At 45.0% G+C, this 23,288-nt stretch overlaps 1 long non-coding RNA gene across 2 annotated transcripts in view; it reads right to left on the bottom strand.

Annotated features, from left to right (window-relative positions):
- Positions 1–1,047: 1,047 nt before the first annotated feature.
- Positions 1,048–23,288, bottom strand: part of LOC140596037 (uncharacterized) — a 47,042-nt gene continuing 24,801 nt past the window's right edge. The window contains exons 1-3 of one of the 2 annotated variants that reach the window (XR_011998073.1): positions 12,797–12,961; positions 2,497–2,652; positions 1,048–1,434 (exon numbers count right to left, since the gene is read on the bottom strand). This is a non-coding gene — a long non-coding RNA (uncharacterized lncRNA). Of the gene's footprint in view, positions 1,435–2,496; positions 2,653–12,796; positions 12,962–23,288 lie in introns of those variants that run through there. The other variant, XR_011998074.1, reaches the window with a different exon arrangement.

Raw genomic sequence — 23,288 nt, 5'->3', positions numbered from 1 at the left:
TTTTTTTATAATAAATTTATTTTTTATTGGTGTTCAATTTGCCAACATACAGAATAACACCCAGTGCTCATCCCGTCAAGTGCCCCTCTCAGTGCCCGTCACCCAGTCACCCCCACCCCCCACCCTCCTCCCCTTCCACCACCCCTAGTTCGTTTCCCAGAGTTAGGAGACTTTATGTTCTGTCTCCCTTTCTGATATTTCCTACCCACTTCTTCTCCTTTCCCTTCTATTCCCTTTCACTATTATTTATATTCCCCAAATGAATGAGAACATATAATGTTTGTCCTTCTCCAACTGACTCACTTCACTCAGCATAATACCCTCCAGTTCCATCCACGTCGAAGCAAATGGTGGGTATTTGTCGCTTCTAATGGCTGAGGAATATTCCATTGTATCCATAGACCACAGCTTCTTTATCCATTCATCTTTCGGTAGACACCGAGGCTCCTTCCACAGTTTGGCTATTGTGGACATTGCTGCTAGAAACATCGGGGTGCAGGTGTCCCGGCGTTTCATTGCATCTGTGTCTTTGGGGTAAATCCCCAACAGTGCAGCAATTGTACTTTCAAAGCTTTTTTAAAAATTCATTTATTCATGAGAAACCCAGAGAGAGAGGCAGAGACATAGGCAGAGGGAGAAGCAGGCTCCCTGTAGGGAGCCCGATGCGGGACTCGATCCCAGGACCCCAGGATCTCACCCTGAGCCGAAGGCAGGCGCTCAACCACTGAGCCACCCAGGCGCCCCTGGGCTACTCTTTCAAAGGCAATACCTGTGGGCTGGAAAACAGTCTCTCTTACATAACAACGAATCCATATTCAACTACACTGCAAATTACTTCTAAATCGTACGGTTGCTATTTACCAAGGTTTTCAAGTATTTGGCAATATGACTTTGACAAAGAGCTCGTGCTGGGTATTTTTCTTTTTTTCCCCTTCCAGCCTCAAGGTAAACTCTTGTTCCTGATCACGAATTTGTTTCAAAGTGTTCAGAGCCGGGAATAATCCAGTTTGTGGTACGTATGTGTGTGTAGAAGAAAACGAACTGGGATCAAGGATAGAATCATCCAAATTAATTTTTATTTTATTTTATTTTTTTATTTATTTTTTCACATTGAATTTTAAATCTCAAGAACGTTCCAGAAAGAATAGAGAAACTCACATGTGCTCTCATGGGTCCGGGGGGTACATAGTCCTTTTGTAGACCAACCACCTTTCTAATGGGTCGGAATTGTCACGAGGTACCTTCCAACTCTCATGTGAGGGACAGATGAAATAAAAAGCCAGGGTCGCTTGGGGGGTTCAGCTGTTGAGCGGCTCCCTTCGGCTCAGGTCCTGGGATCGAGTCCCACGTCGGGCTCCCTGCGTGGAGCCTGCTTCTCCCTCTGCCTGTGTCTCTGCCTCTCTCTGTGGGTCTCTCATGGATAAATAAGCAAATCTTTAAAAAATAATAATAAATAAATAGCCAAACTGCTGTACCTGAAGGCCATGTCGCCCTATCTTTAGCAAGGAGAGCAGAAATGAAACTTTCTTTCCGCACCTAAGTGACGCCAGGTTTGTTGTACCCGCTATCCTTAGCACACTCTGTTCCTTCTGCCGGCCTGCTTCTCTGTGCTTTTAGCTCTGAACCTCCTTCCTGAAAATGTCATTTTTATTTGTCTGCAGAAATAAAACCCTTTACCCTTGTTTTTCCAGGTTTTAATATCGAACGTGTTGGTTAGTTTTGTTACCCAATGAGGAAGCAGTAAGGAGGTCCTGGGGGCTGGGAAAGGTCACAGAGTCTGGAGACCAAGACCTAGTCCCTCATGGTGACACGGCAGCCCTGGTTGTGATGGAACAACGACTCTTCTATTTGTACTTACGCCACAGCTCTGAACACACACACACGCACATGTACACAATACCTTCGGATAAAAACACACATAAAGTTGCACGCGTACAATAGCAGAAAACAAAAATTGTAGGGACACCTGGGGGGCTCAGCAGTTGAGGATCTGCCTTCATCCTAGGGCATGGTCCCGGGGTCCTGGGATGAGTCCCACATCGGGCTCCCCACAGGGAACCTGCTTCTCCCTCTGCCTATGTCTCTGCCTCTCTCTCTGGGTCTCTCATGAATAAATGAATTTTTAAAGAATATTTGAAAGTACAATTGCTAGTAGAACCCGGGCAGCTCTCGGGTGGCTCAGTCGGTTAGGCATCCGACTCTTGGTTTTGGCTCGGGTCATGATCTCAGGGTCTGGAGATGGAGCCCTGCATCAGGCTCCAAGCTCTGCTCAGAGTCTGCTTGAGATTTTCTCTTCCCCTCTACCCCTCCCCCCTGCTCACATGTGCTCTCTCTCTCTCTCTAAAATAAATAAATAAATTTTTTTAAAGAAGCATTTATTGGAATATATGCTGAGTGAAATGTATTGAAATCTTTTGCTAACTGAATTTTAGTATAACCAGTTTTCTTTGTAACTCCATGCATTTTGGCATTTTGCTTATGCATTGAAATGCTTACTCTGGACAAGGTCCTGTGGATTTTGTCAGACCACCGTTGGACGTCGTAGTACAGAAAAAAATTCAAACGCTGACTCCGGAGAGTTAAGAACGATAACTTCACATGGTACAGAACTTTCTGATGATCTCACTTGATACAAGTACAGGCTTGGAAGATCTAGAAGGGAGATAAGATAGCATGTCTCTTAAATTGTAAACCTCTTTCTGCTAAAAAAAAAAAAATAAAATAAAATAAAATAAAATCCCATGATTTTGAGTATTTGCTAAAGTTACAAAGAGCAATCAGAGAGCAAGATTCACGGGGCCCGATGCCTTGCCCTTTTTTTTTTTTTCAAAGATGTTATTTATTTATTCACGAGAGACACACAGAGAGAGGCAGAGACACAGGCAGAGGGAGAAGCAGGCTCCCTGCGGGGAGCCCGAGGCGGGACTCGATTCCGGGACCCCAGGATCACAAAGGCAGATGTTCAACCACTGAGCCACCCAGGCGTCCCCCTACATCCTGCTTTTTAAATCGTATCCTATTCACTGAGAGAATAAAACTTGAACAATTTACTTTGCCTGTGTGAGTATGGCCTTTGCCATCTTGAAATAATTTCTGTCTGAATTAAGGCATTAAAGGGCAATCAATCAGCTGAACAATGGGAGACTGGCCCCAGAGTGGGCCAGGTCCTGATGTTATTTGTTATATTTTAATATCATACATTGTATGTCATCTCGGGCCTCCTACTGTCCCTGTAATCCTCTCGAGTATCCCTCAGCTACGCTCTGGCGCCCAGTTGGAAGGCCGGAATGCACCATGGCTCCTGGTTACAGGCCCTCTTCCCACGGAACCGCCTCGGACTGCTCTACCCCAACATCTGCTGAAGACAGACTTCCAGTTCTTCACTCTCTTATCACTGAGCATTTTTCCAGCATCAGACATTATTTGTCTCTCAAAGTATTATAATCCTGGCTCTAACCTATTTGATATTTTTTGCAGGAAATATTTAAGTATCTTTTTATTAAAGCATAACATACATAGGGGGAAAGTGTACACGTTAGACTTGGAAACTTGAGTTCTTGCAAAGTGAACATACCTGTGTAAACAGTACCCAGATGGAGAAACTCAGCATCACCCATACCCCGGGAGCTCTCTCCTGACCGCTTCCTGGCCCTATGCACCCCCCCAACCCCACCAACAGCAACTACAAGGCTGACTTCTAACAGCCCAGATTAGGTTTTGTTCCCCCCGTTTTTTCATGCTCTACAGAAATGAAACCATCAAGTATTGCATTTGTGTCTGGCTTCTTTCTCTCAACAGTGTTTGTGAGATTCAGGTTACTGGAAAATTTTAAACTCGAAAGTTTAATTCTTGTTTATCCCTCTTGAAGGTTAGTGTACGGTGTGGGGAAAAGAACAAAAATATTTCTTTTAGAAAAGTTGACTCTCAGGGGACCTAAGAATCCAGCCCTCGTAGTTTGGATAGTCTGTTTTTCACTTGTTCTGTGCTTTCTTTTTCTTAGAAATTGAGCTTTGATTATCATTCTGTTTCCTGTCCAGAGTCAGCGTTGAGTACAATGAAGCTGTGGCCCCGGGTATATTGGACACCTCGCACAGAAATTGTACCTGAATTCTTGAAAGCAATTAGAAGGTAGAGCTTGCTGCCCCGCAAAGCCACCCAGAGCATCGTAGCTGCACATCTAAAGTGAGCCAGGCGCTACTGCATTATTACGTATTTAAAATCCTTTCTTGACTCCTAACTCTGGGAAACGAACTAGGGGTAGTGGAAGTGGAGGTGGGCGGGGGGTGGGGGTGACTGGGTGGCAAGCACTGATGGGGGCACTTGATGGGATGAACACTGGGTGTTATTCTATATGTTGGCAAATTGAACACCAATAAAAAATAAATATAAAAATAATAAAGTCCTTTCTCATAGCTGCTTCTCTGTGTTACATGCCGTACAACGTCGATGAGCAGAACCAACACGGGGCAGTGGGAAGAAAGCTGAGCAAAAGGGATAAAAGACTCCTATTCTGTTCCAAACGTGGGCTCATCCAGTTGGGTCACACTGAGTCTTTGAGCCACACTTGCCCTCATCTCTCAGGCTTGAAGGAAAGAATGAGACCACGTGTAAGAAAGGCTTCACAGACTGTACTGGGCCACACGGTTGCGAGCTGCCCCACATCACTGCACCCTCTCGTTCCACACTTGCTGTTCCTATTCACAGGAGATCTGATTCCTTCTTTCTGCTCAGCACTTCTTTTCCATGACCTTCTCCCTGCTCAGTGGCTCATTTTCCTTTCCTACCTGTTCTTCGATGCCTACCTCCATGTCTGACATGGTCGTGAAGTTTCTGCCATATGTGTGCCTGTTGCTTTCTCTCTCTTCTTTGGACTCCTTTTATCCTCATGGATAATGTTCCCTCTTTGTTTTCTTTTCTCAAATAGAAAAATATATATATATATATACACACACACAAGATATATATATATATATATATATATATGCACATATATATACACACACACATATATAATTTTTTTGGTGGGTCTGCTAGCTTAAAAAGGACATGGCAGGCATTTCACGCATAGTGTTCATTGCTTGTAAGTATTTAAAAAGAAGGGATAAATTCAATGGTGCATTGGCAAAAGCCCTGGTTTGTAGCATTTGCTGATTTCCATGGTGTAAATACTTCCATCGTGGCCGATGTCAAGCTACCAGCCTGTCATCAATCAACTCACACAATTCCTGAATTTTTAAGAATTAGATCTTACGGGCCAGTGTGAGCTGGCTCCAGCACCCCACTTGACAAAATGCTATAAATAAGAAGTCCCTTCTAAATAAACATCATAACCTTCTTCCTGAGTCATAAGAAAATCTGGTATTCAAGTTTGTCAAAATCATTCTGGTGCTTCCTAGTCTCCCAAGAGAAGGTTGGAGATGAACATTTTTCAAGAATAGATTAACATGGACAGATGCTACAAGCCAATGCTTAATTTCTCAGAAGCTTCTTGCTCTGTCTGTCGAGTGTGGCCAACGCCACAAAGTGATTCATCTGTATCATGTGTGTGACTCGGTGTCACCTTAATTAGAAATGCCACTCTTCTAACCATAGAACTGCGCTTCAATTTTAATTTGAAAAATGAAAATGTTCCCACAGCGGAAAATGTATTTCCAACATGTTGAAGCTTTGAGTAGAAGGCTCTCAGTTGGTGAGGTGCAGGATTTTGATCTTGAAGCTGTAGGAAACTCTTGAGAGCTCCAGGGCGGCAGGGGAAGGAGGCCAGGACACCAGGGAGACTTCCTAAAGAGAAACATACCAGAAAGCAACCAAAGGCCCTATACATTCCTTGAGTGTTTTGAGAGATTTAGTACTAAAGTCTCAACAAAAAGCTTAAAATCATGCAGTAATCGTCTGCTTGGCAGAAAAACACAGTTTCTTAAAAAACCATATGAAGTTCATTTTTAACAATCCATGTCTCTGTAGAGAAAGCAATCTGGTTTAGTGAGGTCAGATTCTTATAAGCATCAAATAAGATTCATCAAGATATGATAAATTTGGACTTTTTACCTAGCCTGAGCCAGATCTTTGGAAATTTACTATCTCTGGGTGACAAGGAAAGAGCGAGGTGAAATGCACATGAGCAGACGTACAAAGGCCATATGAAGGAATAATTGAACTACGCTATGCTAGCTGAGCCCTGATCCTTTGTTTTCTGAGACAGAACTAGGAACTGACCTACATACCAATCATTTATTTTCTTTTTCTCTTGAATTAAAAATGAGTTCACTGTACAAAAGTGGCTGGTTTCCACGGGGTGGGGGGTGGATCAAGGGAATGATACAAATGGTTTGCATTCAAAGGGCCTCTGTAAACAATGAAAAGCAATTCTCTGGAACTGTAGAACTTAAAATAAATAAAGCATGTGGGCATTTTGGGTGGAAATCATAGGGGTTTGAGATGTTGAAGTCCCAGCTCACAGTAGTTCAAAATCTGACCTTATTTAGAAATAGGATCATTGTAGATGTAATTACTGAAGATGATGTCATACTCAAAAATCTTCAACAAAATACCAGCAAACCCAATTTAAGAGCACATCAAAAGGATTATTCACCATGACCAAGTGGGATCTATTCTGGAATATAAGAGTGGTTCAGCATATGAGAATTCATCAGTGTAACATGACACATTGATAGAATGTGAGACAAAAACCACATGATCATTTCAATTAATGCAGGACAAGCATTTGACAAGATCCAACACCTTTTCACTATAAACAAACAAACAAACACCCAACATACCAGGAGTAGAAGGAAACTACCTCCACATAATGAAAACCATATGGGGACTTGGATGGCTCAGTGGTTGAGCATCTGCCTTCAGCCCAGGGCATGATCCTGGGGTCCTGGGATCAAGTCCTGCATTGGGCTCTCCGCAGGGAGCCTGCTTCTCTCTCTGCCTGTGTCTCTGCCTCTCTGTGTCTCTCATGAATAAATAAATAAAATCAATAAAATCTCTAAAATAAATAAATAAATACATACATACATACATACCACATATGAAAACCCCAATAGCAAACATCATACTCAGTAGAAGATGAAAAATCTCCTCTAAGATCATGAGCATGATAAGAATGCTCTCTCTTGCCACTTTAGTTCAACGTACTATTGGAAGTCCCAGACAAACCGAATAGATAAGAAAAAAAAAAAGAAAAGGGATTCAAATTAGGAAGAAGTAAAATTATCTTTGTTTGCAGAGGACATGAGCTTATATGGGAAAACTCGAAAGAACCCCACAGCAAAGTGTTAGAACTAATAAATGAAAAAAAAAAAAAGAACTAATAAATGATTTAGCCAAGTTGCAGGAAACAAAGTGAATGTGCTAAAATCAACTGTGGCTCAACACACTGACAGTGAACAATCTGAAAAGAAAATTTAAAAAATATTTACAGCAGCATCAAAAAGAATAAAATACTTAGGAAAAAACCTAAGCAAGGAGGTGAAAGACTCACATATGGAAAACTATAAAACACTGTTGAAAGAAATTAAAGACATAAATAAATGGAAAGACATTTGTGTTCATGGATTGAAAAACTTAGTATTGTTAGGATGTCAGTACTATCCAAAGCGATCTACAAATTCATGCAAGCCCTGTCAAAATCCCAGCTGCACTTTTTGCAGCCAACCCCCTCCCAAAAAAGCCAGAAAAAAAAAAACAATTTAAAATTCATGTGAAATCTCGAGGGACCCCAAATAGGCAAAACAATGTTGAAAAAGAAGAGTGAAGTTAGAGGTCTCACACTTTGTGATTTCAAAACATATATTTTTTTAAAGATGTTTATCTATTTATTCATGAGAGATGGACAGAGAGAGAGGCAGAGACATAGGCAGAGGGAGAAGCAGGCTCCATGCAGGGAGCCTGATGTGGGACTTGATCCCAGAACCTCGGGATCACGCCCCGAGCCAAAGGCAGATGCTCAACCACTGAGCCACCCAGGTGTCCTTCAAAACATATTTGAAAGCTATAGAAATCAGGGGCTCCTGGGTGGCTCAGTCAGTTGAATGTCTGCCTTCAGCTCAGGTCCTGGTCCCAGGGTCCTGGGAATTGGGCCCTGCATCAGGCTCCCTGCTCTGTGGGGAGTCAGCTTCTCCCTCTCTGCCTGCTGCTGCTCCCTTTGCTTATGGTCTCTCTCTCAAATAAATAAAATATTTTAAAAATAAAGAGAGAGAAAGAAAGAAAGAAATAGTATTCAAAAGAGTGTGGTACTGGCATAAAGACAGACCTTCAGACTAATGGAATAGAACAGAGACCCCAATAAACCATCAGATATGTGGTTAACTGGTCTTCAACATAGGTGCCAAGACCATTTGATGGGGGAAAGGATGGACCTTTTCTACGAATAGTGCTGGGGAAACTGGATATCCACATGCCAAAGGGTGAAGTTGAACCTTGCTCTTATACCATATATAAAAATGAACCCGAAAGTAGATTAAAGACCTGAACTTAAGACTCAAAACTGTAAAACTCCCAGAAGAAAATGAAGGGGGGCAGGATGAGATATTTCCAAATGTGCTGCTTTGACATAAAGATTATTTTGAGTTAGAAGTCATCAAAACCCAGCAGATTCAGGAAAAGCAGTCCTGCCCCCCCCTCCCCCAACTGCCTCCATTTACAGTGGAAATGAGAGCCTGCGAGGGAGGGGAAGTAGTATCAGAGGCCCCTTGGGCCAGAAGGAGCTTCATCTGCATCACAAAACCATCTTGTTTCTGCAAACCTCTCCTTTCACCTTCTTGCCAATGGGCTTTCTTCCCTTGGTGTCAGCGGGCCGCTCCTTTTTCCTTGGCTCCTAGGCGCTTCGCGGTGCCTCGGGGTCCCTGGAATCTCCTGTCTGGGTGGCTTCCCTGTATCTGTGCTATTCAACTTGATTTTCTCCTGTTAATCTGTCTTATGTCAATTTGATTCTAAGTCCAGCTCTAGCCGAAGGGCCTTGAAGAGCAGAGGACGGCCTTCCTCCCTGACAAAAGCATAAGGGAAGAACTCCGTGACTTTGGATTTGACAATGATTTCTTGGAAATGCACAGAAAACAAAAGCAATAATAGACAGATGGGACTCTATCAAACTTACAAGCCTTTGGGCGGGAGGCAGCTTTGGGATAAAGCTGAGCATCTCTTTCCCAGCTACTGGCTGCCAGCAACTCCTTGAAGTGGATGGTGAACGCAAGCTTCGTACCTTTTACGAGAAGCCTGTCCTGTAGAAGTTGTCGTTGATGCTCTGGGTGAAGAATGGAAGGGTCACATCAGGGGTGGCAATGGCAGGCAAGGCTTCCCCAGGGAGCAGGGTGTCTTGACCCATGGCCGTGTTCACCTGCGCCCATAGGACGTTCCTGCCCCAGACCAAGGAGGCCTGGAGAAAGGAAGTGCAAATCTGTTCGGGGTTGCACCTTATCCATCTCCGTGTTCTCAACTTGGTCATGGTAAACAAAAAAAGGAACAAGGACATTTCTGGACTCACTGATACTACTGTGCCTCGTCGCCCAGGGCCCAGAAGAGCTCGTGGAATCCGCAAACTCTCCGATCTCCCCGGAGAGGATGCCTGCCCGTATGTTGTGGAAAGCCCCTAAACAAAGACAGTAAGAAACCTAGAACCGAAGCGCCCAAGATTCAGCGTCTTGTGACTCCACGTGTCCTCCAACGCCAATGTCGACGTATCACTCAGAAGAAACAGCGTACTAAGCAAGGAAGAGGCTGCAGAACCTGCTACACTTTTGGCCAAGAGAATGAAGGAGGCCAAAGAAAAACGCCAGGAGCAGATTGCCAAGAGACGGATGGAGGTTGTCCTCTGAGAGCTTCCACCCCTAGGTCTGGGTCCAGTCAAAAAGGACTCTCTAAGAGTAGCCAGTCGATAAGGTCAGACATCAACAAACCGACCAACCCGCAAAACAAAGCAAAACAAAACAAAGTTTGCGTATCAGAGAGCATAATCAAGAAAATGAAAAGGCAACCATCTGTCTAACAAGGGACAAATAATTAGAACACAGAACCACAACTCGATAAGAATAACAGCAAACAAATAACCTGATTTATAAGTGGCCAAAAGACTTGAACAGACATTCCTCCAAATGGCCAAGAAACCCATGAAAAGATGCTCAACATCATCCATTACAGAAATGCACATCAGTACCACAATGAGAGGCCGCCTCACATCCAGTATGATGGCAAAGAAAAGAAAAACAAGTATTAGTGAGGATGTGGAGTGATGGAAACCCCTGTGTCCTGTTGACAAGATCGTAAAATGGTGCAACCAGTATGAAAGAGTAGGACAATTCCTCAGAAAAGTAAATCTAGAAGTACTGCATGACCCAGTAATTCCACTTCTGGGTATATATCCGAAAGGATCGCAAGCAGGGTTGCAAAGATTGCCTGTTCTGGGAAACAAACTGTTTTGTTTTGATCAGGCCCACGGAGGACCTGAAGCCTCTGGCCAACAGCCCCCTGGAGCTGAGGCTTGCTGATAACCACATGGAAGAGCTGCAAACAGATCCTCCAACCTCAGCCAGAGGTCAAGGGACTATAATCCTGGTCAACAGCTCAACTGCAACCTCAGGAGGTCCCAAGAACCATCACCCAGCTAAGATGCTCTTGAATTCCTGATCCACAGATGTGGTGAGATAATAAACGTCTGCTGGTTTAAACTATGATTTGGAGGGCCCCTGGGGGCTCAGGGGGTCAAGAGTCTGCCTTCAGCTCAGGTCATGATCCCGGGGTCCTGGGATGGAGCCCCACGTCGGGCTCCCTGCTCAGTGGAGAATCTGCTTCTCCTTCTGCTTCACCCCCTGCTTGTTTTTTCTCTCTCTCTCTCTCCAAGAAATAAATAAAATCTTTAAAATGACAACAACTATGATTTGGGGGAGTTTGTTATGTAACCATACAAAATAAACAGATAGCCATAGCGCTAACATTGTGAATGGAATGGAGACATTTAAACATCACTGCAGAGACGCATCCCTGTTTTTCAACTTGGGCTGCTATTGTACATTTATGGGAGGAAAAGAAAGAGTTCATTGTTTAAAGTGCTTTTTAAATGTACATAAGCATGGCTGTTTAATAGTGGTGGGAATGTCATAACCAAATATCGAAACTAGAGCACACAGAAAATACCATGAGATCCCATCAGACTGTGACCACTGATGTTTGAAGGATCAAAATATTATAAAGTATTTTGGATAACTGAAAAATGTTGGCCTCATACGCCCTAGCAATATTTTCACTTTATATTCAAGATATTCAGATTATATGCTGTATTCCTCGCTAGGATTGCATGCTCCAGATCACAGAACATTGCCTCCCCTCATCATGATTTGAGAACATTCTATTTCACTGCAATTACAATTTTCAGGAGCGGCAGCTGCTGAATAATCATAGGAAAATTGCTTTAGTTCTCTTCCATAAAATCAACATGTTCCCAAACCCAGCATTTGTTGAGATTGTAATCCCCATGGCTCGAAAATGTGTGTGTAGACCTCTGTCTACACAAAGATCAAAATGAAATCTAAATGTATTTTGTGAGACTTCCTTTGAATACCTTGGCTGCTTTACAGCATCGGGCAAAGGGCCTATTAGTATTCTCTGAATTATCTATTCAACCACTTTGTTTTTGTTATTTGCCCCAACTTGTCATTTAAAAAAGAGTATAGAATGTATAGATCCTCCTTAAAATGAAAGGTTAGAATAGTTGATAGATAATTTTTAAGGTTCATTTTATAGACTGTAAATGTATCTAAGAATTGACTCCTGGGCCTAAAATGAGGAGTCTTGGGGCTTGTCTAGAAGCCCTCTGATCACCTAGTGTGTGATCTAGAGTGTGTCCCTCCTTCTGGGGAGAGGCCAACTCTCCTACATAGAATGGAACACAGACTGACCCTGAACAAGATACAGGCCATCCTGCTGAGGATGGAATCGATGATAGGAATGTTCTGGAATCTAGGCTATTTGTTGTAGTTCCTTAGCAGGCAGGTTGATTTTTTCTGAATAAAGATAAAAGAGTGTCCTTGGGCAGAACCATTGGCGTGTGGCCAATCCATGCAGCAGGCACAAGCTGCAACAGGAATGTGTATGTGGTGGGGGTGGGGTGAGGTGAAGGGAATCTGAGAAGGAGGAGCCCCCCTGTGGGGGGCCCCTTTATACAAGCACGTAGATCCCAGTGAGGGGACAGTAAACCCTGGATAAGCTGGATGTTTCCAGGCTCCCTTCTATTGATACATGCCTCCTTTGAGGAATGTGAACCTTAGAAGCTTACAGAGAAAAGTCTTTGTCAAGAAGCAATGAAAAGGAGTGCCGGGCTGGCTCAGTCAGAAGAGCATGAGACTCTTGATCTCGGGGTCACGAGTTCAAGCCCCGCATTGGGTGTAGAGATTACAAAAATAAATAAATAAACCAACTTAAAAAAAAAGAAAAGCAATTAAACAAGAAGGAAACACACTAGTTATTTTAACAGAGAGAATTTAATATACTCAGGGAAATAGGTATTAGAGGACTGAGAAGTCGTGGAGGGAAGACTGTAGGGACACTGACATAGTCACTGCTGCTGGAAGCAGCTGTCACTCCTAGGCCCTACGGGAGCAAACAGACATTGGGGCTATCAGAACCCCAAATCTATGAGCAGAGACCTGTAGAGCCAGGGTCTAGAGCTCTGAGGAAGCAGCTGCTAGTTGGCTGGTGTTAGTACCCTCAAGGGGATGGAGAATACTGGAAATTGGAACCAACTATTACTGGAAGCAACAGCTACAGGGCAAGGAAGCATGGCTAGGGTGGCACTGACCTGCCCAGCAAGCAAATGGGAAGCAGTCGTGTCCTCCGTCCTTTTCTTCCTCTCGAGCTAGCACCCTTCCCTGGCACGGCCAGACCGGGGGACAGATGGCAAGGGGGCCATGAGGTTTGCAGAGTTCCAGCCCCAGCAGCAGAGGACAGAGTACAGACGGCAGGGCTTGAGCCGAGAGACTGTGGTTTAATAACTAGTCTAAGAGGCAGATAATACACAAAAGAGGGGCTGTGGCCTGGCATGATCTCAGAGCAAAGGACAATGGACTTGAGGCCGCTCAGAGAGAGTGGCAGGAAGTCACGGATCGGACCCTCCTCCTGTGAATAATATTGAAGCCAGGGATTGGACTCAGGGGGGCAGTGGAAGGCACAGGGGGCCAGGGATAGTTGGGCCATTTGGCTCAGGCCTCAAAGGTAGGTTTGGATGGGGCTCCATTTTAGCCATTGTTCAGCGGAGGGGTTTATAGGGGAGCAGAGTGAGTCCTCGTCTATGTGCACAGGCCATCAAGAAAAAGCAGTTCCTGCATTTAGGTGTAGCTCCGAAACTAATCTTGAAATAGGTAGCTTGCGTGCATCCAGGGGCGTTGGAAGTAGGTATTAAAATGCACAAAATATGATTAACGGTTTCCTGATTTGTCACCAGGGAAACTAGGAAGCTGATGGCCACTTGTTCTGCAGAGTTGAGTGAATGGTGGTGGGTGAGTAGCAGAACCTGTGACACACGCATGCGCTTTGTATCTGTACTGCACTATGCGTTTACATGCCTTGGGAGAAAGTTGGTGAAATAGTACTTTAGAGATTTTTATTTATTTACTTATTATTTGAGAGAGAGAGAGCAAGGGGGTTGGGGGTGGGGGGAGCAGAGGGGGAGGGAGAGAATCTCAGGCAGATTCCCCACTGAGCGCAGAGCCCAACGCGGGGCTTGATCTCATCGCCCTGAGATCATGACCTGAACCCAAATCAAGAGTCGGACGCTCGGCCCCCCGAGCCCCCCGGGTGCCCCTGCGAAGTATCACTTTAATACTTCCTTCAAATTCCACCGCTCAGACCCTCCATGGCCATGCTCAGTGTGCCCGAGAGGCCCCTGGTCTCTGTTTGCTCCCCTGTGATCCCTTGCACCACTCTGAGCTTTCCTAGTTTGTGGCCCTCGTGCCCCAACCTGCTCCCCTTACAACGAAGCAAAGTTTCCACTTAGGGAAAGACACTCAGTGCCAGGTTTCTTGTAGAATCAAGATATTAAGACCCCTACCTACAGGGGTCTCCCCTCTTTCCCCTTGATTTCATGCCACAGAAGGGGCAGGAGGATCCATGTAGAGGAACTGAGTGATTATTTTCCAGCATCACTGATTCTGCTAAAGGAGATTCTAAAGAGAACTACCCACAGCCACAGATTCAGAAGATACAAGGGGTTTTGATGCCAAGAACAAAAGATGCTTTTATGACCCAAATTGGATGAGTCGGAAAGCCGCAACCATGGCTCTAAACAGGATGGGAACTGGAGCAAGTTGATGACAACGAAAAAAAAAAAAAAAAGATTGCAAAAGATTCTAAATTGTCTCCTTGATTTCGTTTTACTCGATGACGTCCTCTTGTGAGCTATCAGATCTGCTTCTTAATATTTAAGGGTTCCTGTTTTTATAAAGTACAAATGGAAAACCGTGGTCATGGCAAAGCTCCCCTGTACCTGGTTTCAAGTGCCCCAGAGAACAATAGCCTTTTGAGTTTTGGGGGCGGCAGTCTCAAAGATTCAAATGAGCAGTAATAATGCACACACTAAAAGCATGGGACGACAGTTGTCGCTTTGATCCCTGGCTGTCTCCAAAGCAGTCCCAACTAGGAATTTCTTGTACGCGTCGCCAGGCTCGCAGCTAGGTCCGTGCCGCGCGTCGTCTGCAGACTAACCCAGGGAGTAATTATACAATCTGTCACTTCCGAGTCGTAAGGTTGGGCTGTGTTTCATCAGAACGTCCAGCATTTATCACAGCCGGAGGATGTATACGCTTGTACTCAAAACCACCTGCCACGCCTGTGAATAAGCCTCTTCCTCAGCTGCCACCTGTTGGGGTTGGGACTTGTAACTGGATTAATCGAGCTTAATCCAGAAAAGGAAGACGAGCTGAGTCTAGGGTAGATTTCCCTTGCGACTTTCCCAGCCGGGGTCTTTGCCTACTGTGCACGCGTCCAAGCTCCTGGCAGCATTTGCCTTTCAAGCTTCTTACCATTCATTCTGGCCCCGGATTTCCCACAAAAGCAACCTGTCCAAGAATCTCATGTGGATGGTGGCCAATCATCCTGGGGTCCCGGGACCCAGGGCTGCAACCCCCAGCCCCGGCCGGGCGAACCAAGACAGGTTGGTCAGCCGGCAGCTGGAGGCCTGGCCCCAGTAGGCATTAGGTGACAACCTCAGTGGGCGTCTTTTTAGGCCTAAATTCAGTCTTCCTGTAACAAGTAACAAGAGCTTCTAGTAGGTTTTCTGGTGGTGTGGTTAGAAAGCAAGCAATTTTGGGTTTACCCAAATGTAAATTTTATTGTTTAAAACAAGGGTCAGCAAATCCTGTCCATCACCTGTTTTTCACGTTTTTATTTTTTTAAAAGATGTTATTTATTCATTCATGAGAGACACACAGAGAGAGGCAGACACACAGGCAGAGGGAGAAGCAGGCTCCCTGCAGGGAGCCCGATGTGGGACTCGATCCCGGGACCCCAGGATCACGACCTAGGCCGAAGGCAGACACTCAACCACTGAGCCACCCAGGCGCCCTGTTTTTCACATTTTAAGATGACTAAAAAAAGAAAAAAACTACAGGACAGAAATTTTCCTAGCCTGCTCCTCGAAGCTGAAAATATTTTCTATCTGCTCCTTTACAGAAAAATTTGCTGATCGCCCGTCAAAGACACAGTGAGCTATAGAAATACCATATAGCCCAAACACTAGGCCCATTTTTCTGATATGAGGAGATATATTTCTTACAAACTGCCCCAAATTCCTTTCTAAATTGTATATTATTTTGTCATATAATGCCTTATACATTTACAAAAAATGTAAAATGTTCAACTGTTTAATTTTTTTCTATATTTGCAAGTATCACTCCTAGTTATTTTTCTTTCTGAATTCAGTGAAACAGTAGAAATCATATAACCAAGCCCTCTCATCTTGTAGGCGAGTAAACCGAGGCAGGGCGGAATGAAAGGGCTTGACGGAAGCTAGTCAGAGAAAGAGCCAAAATGAAGAACACTGCCCGGGTTCTAGAAATCTCTTTTCTTTTTTTAAAGTTTATTTTCGGGGCACCCGGGTGGTTCAGCGGTTGAGCATCTGCCTTCGGCTCAGGATGTGATCCCGGGGTCCTGGGATTGAGTCCCGCACCCTGCTTCTCCCTCTGCCTGTGTCTCTGCCCCTCTCTCTCTCTGTGTCTCTCATGAACGAATAAATAAGATGTTAAAAAAAAAAAAGTTTATTTTTAAGTAATCTGTACAGCCAGCATGGGGCTGGAACCCACAAACCCAAGATCAGGAATCACGTGCTCTACCAACTGAGCCAGCCAGGCGTCCCTAACATTCTTTACTTTCTCATTCAGGATGGCAGTGTAAAGATTTTTTTAAAATTTTTATTTATTTGAAAGAGAGACAGAGAATGAGTAATGGGAGAAAGAGAGAAGCAGACTCCCGGCCAAGCAGGAAGCCCGATGCAGATCCCAGGACCCGCCGAGCATGACCTGAGCCACAGGCAGGCGCCCAGCCCACTGAGCCACCCAGGAGCCCCGGATGGCAGGTCAAAGATGATCATTACTAGGTTGTTAACATACCAAATGTATTCTCCTGGATGATCCCCACTCTCTGTCCCCACTAGCCTGAGATAGAGGAACGTCCTTCCATCTCTCTGGGGCCACACTTGCCCAGGACACCTGCCGATCCGGTGGTCTCTGGCAGTGTGTGCTTCAGACCTGGGTTTCCAGCCAGCCTTCCCGCTGCGGAGGCCAGTAGACTGGCCTGATGCGTGTGCACATTTGTACGTGTGTGTGTGTGTGTGTGTGTTGTTTTGTTTTCATGTCGGCCTCAGTTATTCTAATCCAGCCTCCAGTCTGAGTGGAACCTAAGAGACGAGTATGCTTTTAAGGCTCAATTGATTCTAATATGAACCACTGTGTTTTACAGAAAAGAAAACTATTTTTACAAAGGGTGAAATACGGAATCTCTTCACCAGAGCGCATACTCTGATTTTGGAAGTGTCTCAGGCCTGAGCGATTTTCAAACAACAGAATAATCTTAATTAGGAACTTCTAAGGGAAAAGCCATAGATTCTGCAGACTGTATTATAAGGTGATTGAAAAAAAAGAAAAAAAAAGAAGGTGATTGAAGACGGATTCGGGCAATTCACTTTGGTCTCCATTTTAGGTGCCTCTTTATAAAGTTAGTTATAATCACCCTTTTTTTTTTCCTGGCATCTCCAATCTACTTGATGCTATGAAGAGGGCACTTAACTAACTCGTACCTCAATGTATGTAATAACTAGTGACCAATAGTCCTTAGAGTGTGGGGTCTGGGGTGGTCTGGTCAACATGGAGCTACTTGGATAGAACAATTGGTACCTAAGGAGAACAACACAGTTGGCCCTTGAACCGCACAGGTTCGAACAACATGAGTCTATTTACACGTGGATTCTTTTTCTCAGTAAATACAGTGCACTACTCTAAAAGTATTTTCTCGTCCTCATGATTTTCTTAATCACATTTTCTTTTTTCTAGCTTACTTTATCGTAGGAATACAGGATACAATAAATCTATACAAAATAAGTGTTAACCGACTGTTTGTGCTAGTCAGGCTTCTGGTCAACAGTAGGCTAATAGTAGTAAAGTTTCGGGGAGTCAAAAATTATATACAGCTTTCTGACTGCACAGGGGGTCAGCACCCCTCACAGCCACATCGTTCAAGGGTCAGCTGTATATGTTTTTATATACATCTATACCTATGTATATATGTGCATATATATGGGTATATATGAGATTACTGATATTCTGATTTCTAAATATTGAGCTGAAAAAATTTTGGGCCAGGAAAACATGATGTTAAATAACATAAACCTACTATGACATGTGATTTTAAATATAGATTTAATTATATATATATATATTATATGCATGCATATTTGAACAATGTGTATTTTCCCCTAGTGTGTCAAATTCTAAGAGGTTATAAATATTTCCAAGTGAGGAGGATGAATTCTTTAATCACATTTCATGCCATTTGGAGTATATTTAAGACTCAGCTGAGCGTGAAGTAAAGACATGTTGTTGGCTGTAAGAAAGCAAAATTACTGCACGTAGGAAAATTTTCACCCCTCTGTGCTCAATATACAATTTTCTAAAATTTTACACCCACTGCTTAGATCAAATCTTCCAACGATAGAGCCAAAGACGAGAAATTATCATTTGGGTCCTGTTTCTTTGTAAAAAAACAAAACAGAACAAAAAAAAAAAAAAAAAACAAAGACGGTTCCATATTCTAAATTAATACAGTGAACATGGGAATGTAAGTCCCTCGAGGTGCCCATTTGTCAGTAGCAATTTGACTCGATAGGAATTTGTAAATGATATTCACAAAGAAGGCCATAGAACAGAGCTCAGCCTGGGCACCACTGACATTTCCAACCAAAGAAGTCTTTGTCACTCGGGGCCGTCCTGTGCATTGTTGGATGTTTAGCAGCATCCCTAGCCTTGACCCACTAGATGCCAGGAGCACGCACACCCCTTATTTGTGACAGCCAGAAATGTCTCCAGACACTGCCCAGTGTCCACATGGGGCGGAATCATCCCGGGTTGAGAACCCCTGCCAGGGACTATCGACCACAGAAGGGAAATCGTTCAGCAATGAGAACGTGAAATTACTTTGTCACTAAACCCCTCTCCTCCTTGCAGTATGAAATGGTAAGATGACAGGCTCCTGACAAGAGTTACGGTGACATAAACAGTGACTCAGTTTCTAGGATGGCATTAGCAACTGGCAACGGACTCTCCTATTTATCATCACATCAGGCTTCCACTAAATCTTTCAAGTCTGAAAAGAAGAGGGCCAGGCCCTTCCAGGCACAATGCAGTCAAAGCTGAAACTGTGTCTTCATTGTAGCTGGAGAGAGGTTCTGATGGGGACATGGCTCTTCCCCGTGAACTGGTCCAGCGACCGTGCGTTGGAGGGGGATGGGCAACCGTGAGTGGAGGTGGAGTGGAGGGAGGGGTGCCGGGTAGACATTGGTCACCCCAGAAAATATGTCAACATCTGTCCATCACTGCGGCCCTGGGCCGAGGATCATTTTTTCTGCTTCTGTGAGCACCAATGAGCTGATGCCACCGAGCTGTGTCCTTTGTTGCCAGTGGCATTTCCCACCACTGTGCCACCTCTGATATGCTAATGAGGAAGCCCAGGGTTTTGTGTGGCTGAAAAGGCTTTCAGGCACCTTCGAGGGTCAACAATCCAACAATCTGGTGACTCAGCGGGCTGGGTGAGGGGCTCCCCTTCCCAGGGCCCTTCCTCACACCTTTTCTGTGAATGTGTGTGTGCTTGAGGGAGGGCGATTAACCATCTGGCTGCCAGAGGAAGGAATAGAACGTTACAGAGACCGAGGGTGCACCCTGACAACTGCCAAGTGGCACACGACCGTCTAGTGCACTCTGCGGTGAAGCCAGGAACCCGTGGCCCGGATCCGACAGTGACCCGATGGCACCAGCTCGTAGGGAAACTTCGACGAGAAAAATCCATGCAAGAGCTCTAACCCCGTCATGCCTGGTTCTTCATGTAAATCTACCCCGTGTGACTGCCACGGTTTAAAAATACCTTCCGTAGGCGTGCAGCATCATAAGGTCATAGAATTATGAAACGTCAAGTGGCAGAAGTATTTTCTTTTTTTTCTCTCTTGGCAGAGGTATTTGCTCATCCTAAGTCTTCAGTATTTATTCATTGGATCGAAATCAACAGGTTTAAAAGGAATCTTGCGTGGATTCTTTTTCTAGAATGGTCTCTCCTTTCTAGAATTATTTAATGATTATTGTGTCTTTATTCAGATCAAGTAACCCCAAAGGTTTTTCTTGGGGGGTTTCTTTTGCCTTTTATTTTTTTTAACAAATTTATTTATTTCAAGTGGGCTCCATGCCCAGGGTGGGGGCTGAACTCACGACCCTGGGATCAGGCCTGAGCTGAGATCAAGAGTCAGATGCTTACCCAACTGAGGCACTCAGGTGCCCCCAAAGGTTCTTTTTTTAATCCAAATAAATTCATACTCATAAACTTTTCCCCACCCCTCACTGAAATTCTAAAAATTCCTGCTAATACTGTTAACAATTGCAAGGAAATACTGTTGTTCTCCTTTAAAGCCTGGATTGCCTGCTCCCAGGGTTTATTTATTTATCAAAGATTTATTGTGTCGGACACTCTAATAGGCCATGACAACTCAAAGAAGAGTAAGGTATAATTTCTGACCCGAGGAGAAACATAGCGACATTAAGGAGATAATATGTAAAGCAATGGGGTCAGTACCCGACAAAGCCGTGTACACGGCGTTTCGGATCACAGAAGAGGGGTATAACCAGCCAGGGGAAGTCAAGGAAAGCTTCCTGGAGGAGGTGAAGCTGCGTGCTGGACAGTGTGTTAGGTGCCTAGGGAAAAAGAAAGGAAGTGTAAGGTTCAACTCTGGGTTCCGTAAAACAAACAAACTACCCTGTAGAGAGAGTCAAGAATACACCAGGGAAGAAGCACTGTGTAGCTGTAATGCTAAGCTGGTCCTCTCTGTTGTTGCTTTTGTTTTGTTTTACTATTTAAATGTTCTTTGTCTTTCTCTCTTTTTATTCATTCAAGAGAGAGGCAGAGAGAGAAGGAACAGGTTGGGGGGGGGGCAGAAGGTGAGAGAGAAATAGACTCCCTGCTGAGCAGGGAACCCATGCGGGGACTCGATCCTGGGACCCTGGGATCATGACCTGAGCCGAAGGCAGATGCTTAACCGACTGAGCCACCCGGGCGCCCCTTAACTGTTCTTTCTCTTGAGATATTTCCGTTTCACTGACAGAAGAGAAGAAATCCTCATAGGAGAACATGAAATTTCCCCTTGTTTTCTTTCTTATTCTTGGTGACTATCAGCCCATCAGAAATAAGATTTAAGTGAATTTATGTTTTACCCCAGCAAAGAGCCCGGAGTTACCAGATCTGCTCAGTCTGCTCGGAAGATAAAAGGCAGATATTCTTATCCCAAAGAGGCGCCATCAGATTCATAGAAGTGTGGGTTGTTGGACTTCTGTGGTGTTAAATGTGTCTATCATGCCGCCTTCATTCATTAGCTAGTTGATTATTTCGCTTGAGATGTGGCTGCCTACACAGTGCAACCTTCAGTGATGCGAAGAGGACCGGAGCCACTCCTTGACCTTCAGGAGCTCTGTCTGAGGCATAGGGGACACGTATGCACGTGACCCTGAACTGAATCTGAAGATCACGCGTGAGTTTTCCACGTGAAAAAAATTAGAGAAATAGCGTTCCTAGCAAAGGAAACAGCATAGGGACAGCCCTGGAGGCGGAGGAGCTCGGTGGGCTCTCCTATCAAGTGGTGAGATGTACCCAGGAGACTGGGGGGCAGAGAGGGTTCTGGAAGAGAGGGCTGGGGTCCTTTGGTGAACGATCCTAAATGCCAAGCTAATCTGGTTGGCAGAGACACATAAGCATGAGAATGTCACCAGAAGCTCTACGGCTACACGGTACTGTCCCGTAGGACCCCCTGCAATGACGAAAATGTTCTATTTCTGCACTAAAATATTGTAGCCACTGGCCGTGCCTGACTATGGAGCAACTGAAATGTGGCTTGTGTGACTGAGAAACTGAATTTTAATTCGGATGTCATTTATATTGATTTAAGCTGAACTCTGACAAGCCACACGTGGCTGGTGGCTAGTGACAGCAGTGTTAGAGTCCCTAGGGCTGGAAAGCTACCCCAGGAGCAGCAGGGGAGGGAGGGGAGATGGCCGCCCATGGGAACCAATGACTCGATTGGAGAGGGAACGACTTGTCTTCTCTTTCTTGCAGAGCTGGATCTTTAATGTGATATAAACAATTTTGACTGTGGATTTGTGTATACGACATACAGACCCTAAATTATTACAGGGCCAATTTCGTCTGGGTGTCTGTAATGGAGAGGAAAGGTATTTCAGGGTAGAGTTATGGAATGCACCACTGATCCCACCTCTAGGCTGAGGATGGGACAGTGAGCAGTTCTTTCATTCCTTAGATTTTTTTTTTTTTTTTTTAGAAAGGTGAGCAAGGCAGACACTCCACCTTCAAATTTTTTTTATTTTTTTTATTTATGATAGTCACACACTGAGGGGGGCGGGGCAGAGACACAGGCAGAGGGAGAAGCAGGTTCCATGCACCGGGAGCCCGACGCGGGACTCGATCCCGGGTCTCCAGGATCGTGCCCTGGGCCAAAGGCAGGCGCCAAACCGCTGCGCCACCCAGGGATCCCCATTCCTTAGATTTTTATTTCAGAGAGCTGAACTTCCATCCCACCCACCCCCTCCAACGTCTCTGCACACAGTGGCCAAGACGGTGGTTCCCCATGGGGGGTGGGGGGGTGGGGCAGCGAGTTTGTCCCTCAGGGTACATTTGACATTTGGCAATACCTGGAGACATCTTGGCCGTCATGATGGTCATGATGGGAGGAGCGGATGTTAGGGGCCTCTCCTCGGTAGATGCTGCTAAACGTCCTGCAGCCACAGGACACCCTCCCCCACAGCTCAGAATGAGCTGGCCCAAAGTACCACCAGCCCTGTGGTGGAGAAATCCCGGTCTAGGACAGGACTTCTCAACCCTCAATGCCCATTAGGGTCACTTGGGAAACTTCAGAGGTGTCCCAATGCCCTGGGCCTTCCCCAGGCCCAACTGAATCTGAAACTCTGAGGGTGCGGCCCAGCCCAGGCACTGGGGCTTTTAGAAAACTTTCCAGGCGATTCTAACATGCAGCCGGAATTGGGAACTCCTTCAACATCCTAAACCCCTACATATGTGATTCCCAAAAGCATCCGTTTTGCGTGTCTCATGGAATGTTCTGCATCCCCACCTCCCCACCCCCACCCCCCCAGACCGCCGCCAGGTTACTTTGCCTATTTGTCACTGTGGGGCTCCTGAGACCTGTCGCACAAAGATAGGTTTGGGTTTTGCCTATCAAGTGAAAGAGGATTCGGGGGGCTTCTCTGGTAAACCACGCCATGGTCTGCTTCCTGCCCAGCAGAGGAAACCCAGAGTTAAAAATGGCTAACAGGAAAGCTAGTAGAGGGGGATCATTAGCAACTATTAGTTCTTTGGTGGCTGTAGTCCTACTGCGTGGGATTGCTCAGTAGCGGGGAGGGCCGGCCTTCTATCACGTCTGTTTAGCTTAATAAAGTGGAAAAGAACAACAGTTGTTTTCGCTTCTTTTTTTTTTAAGGTGGAAGAAACACACGTTTTGAAGTTGCCCTTGTTAATCTGTT

The sequence above is a fragment of the Vulpes vulpes genome, chromosome X (assembly GCF_048418805.1).
Source record: "Vulpes vulpes isolate BD-2025 chromosome X, VulVul3, whole genome shotgun sequence".
Lineage (NCBI taxonomy): Eukaryota > Metazoa > Chordata > Mammalia > Carnivora > Canidae > Vulpes > Vulpes vulpes.
Note: the sequence above shows the minus strand (reverse complement) of the source record. Positions and strands in the feature narration are given on the sequence as shown.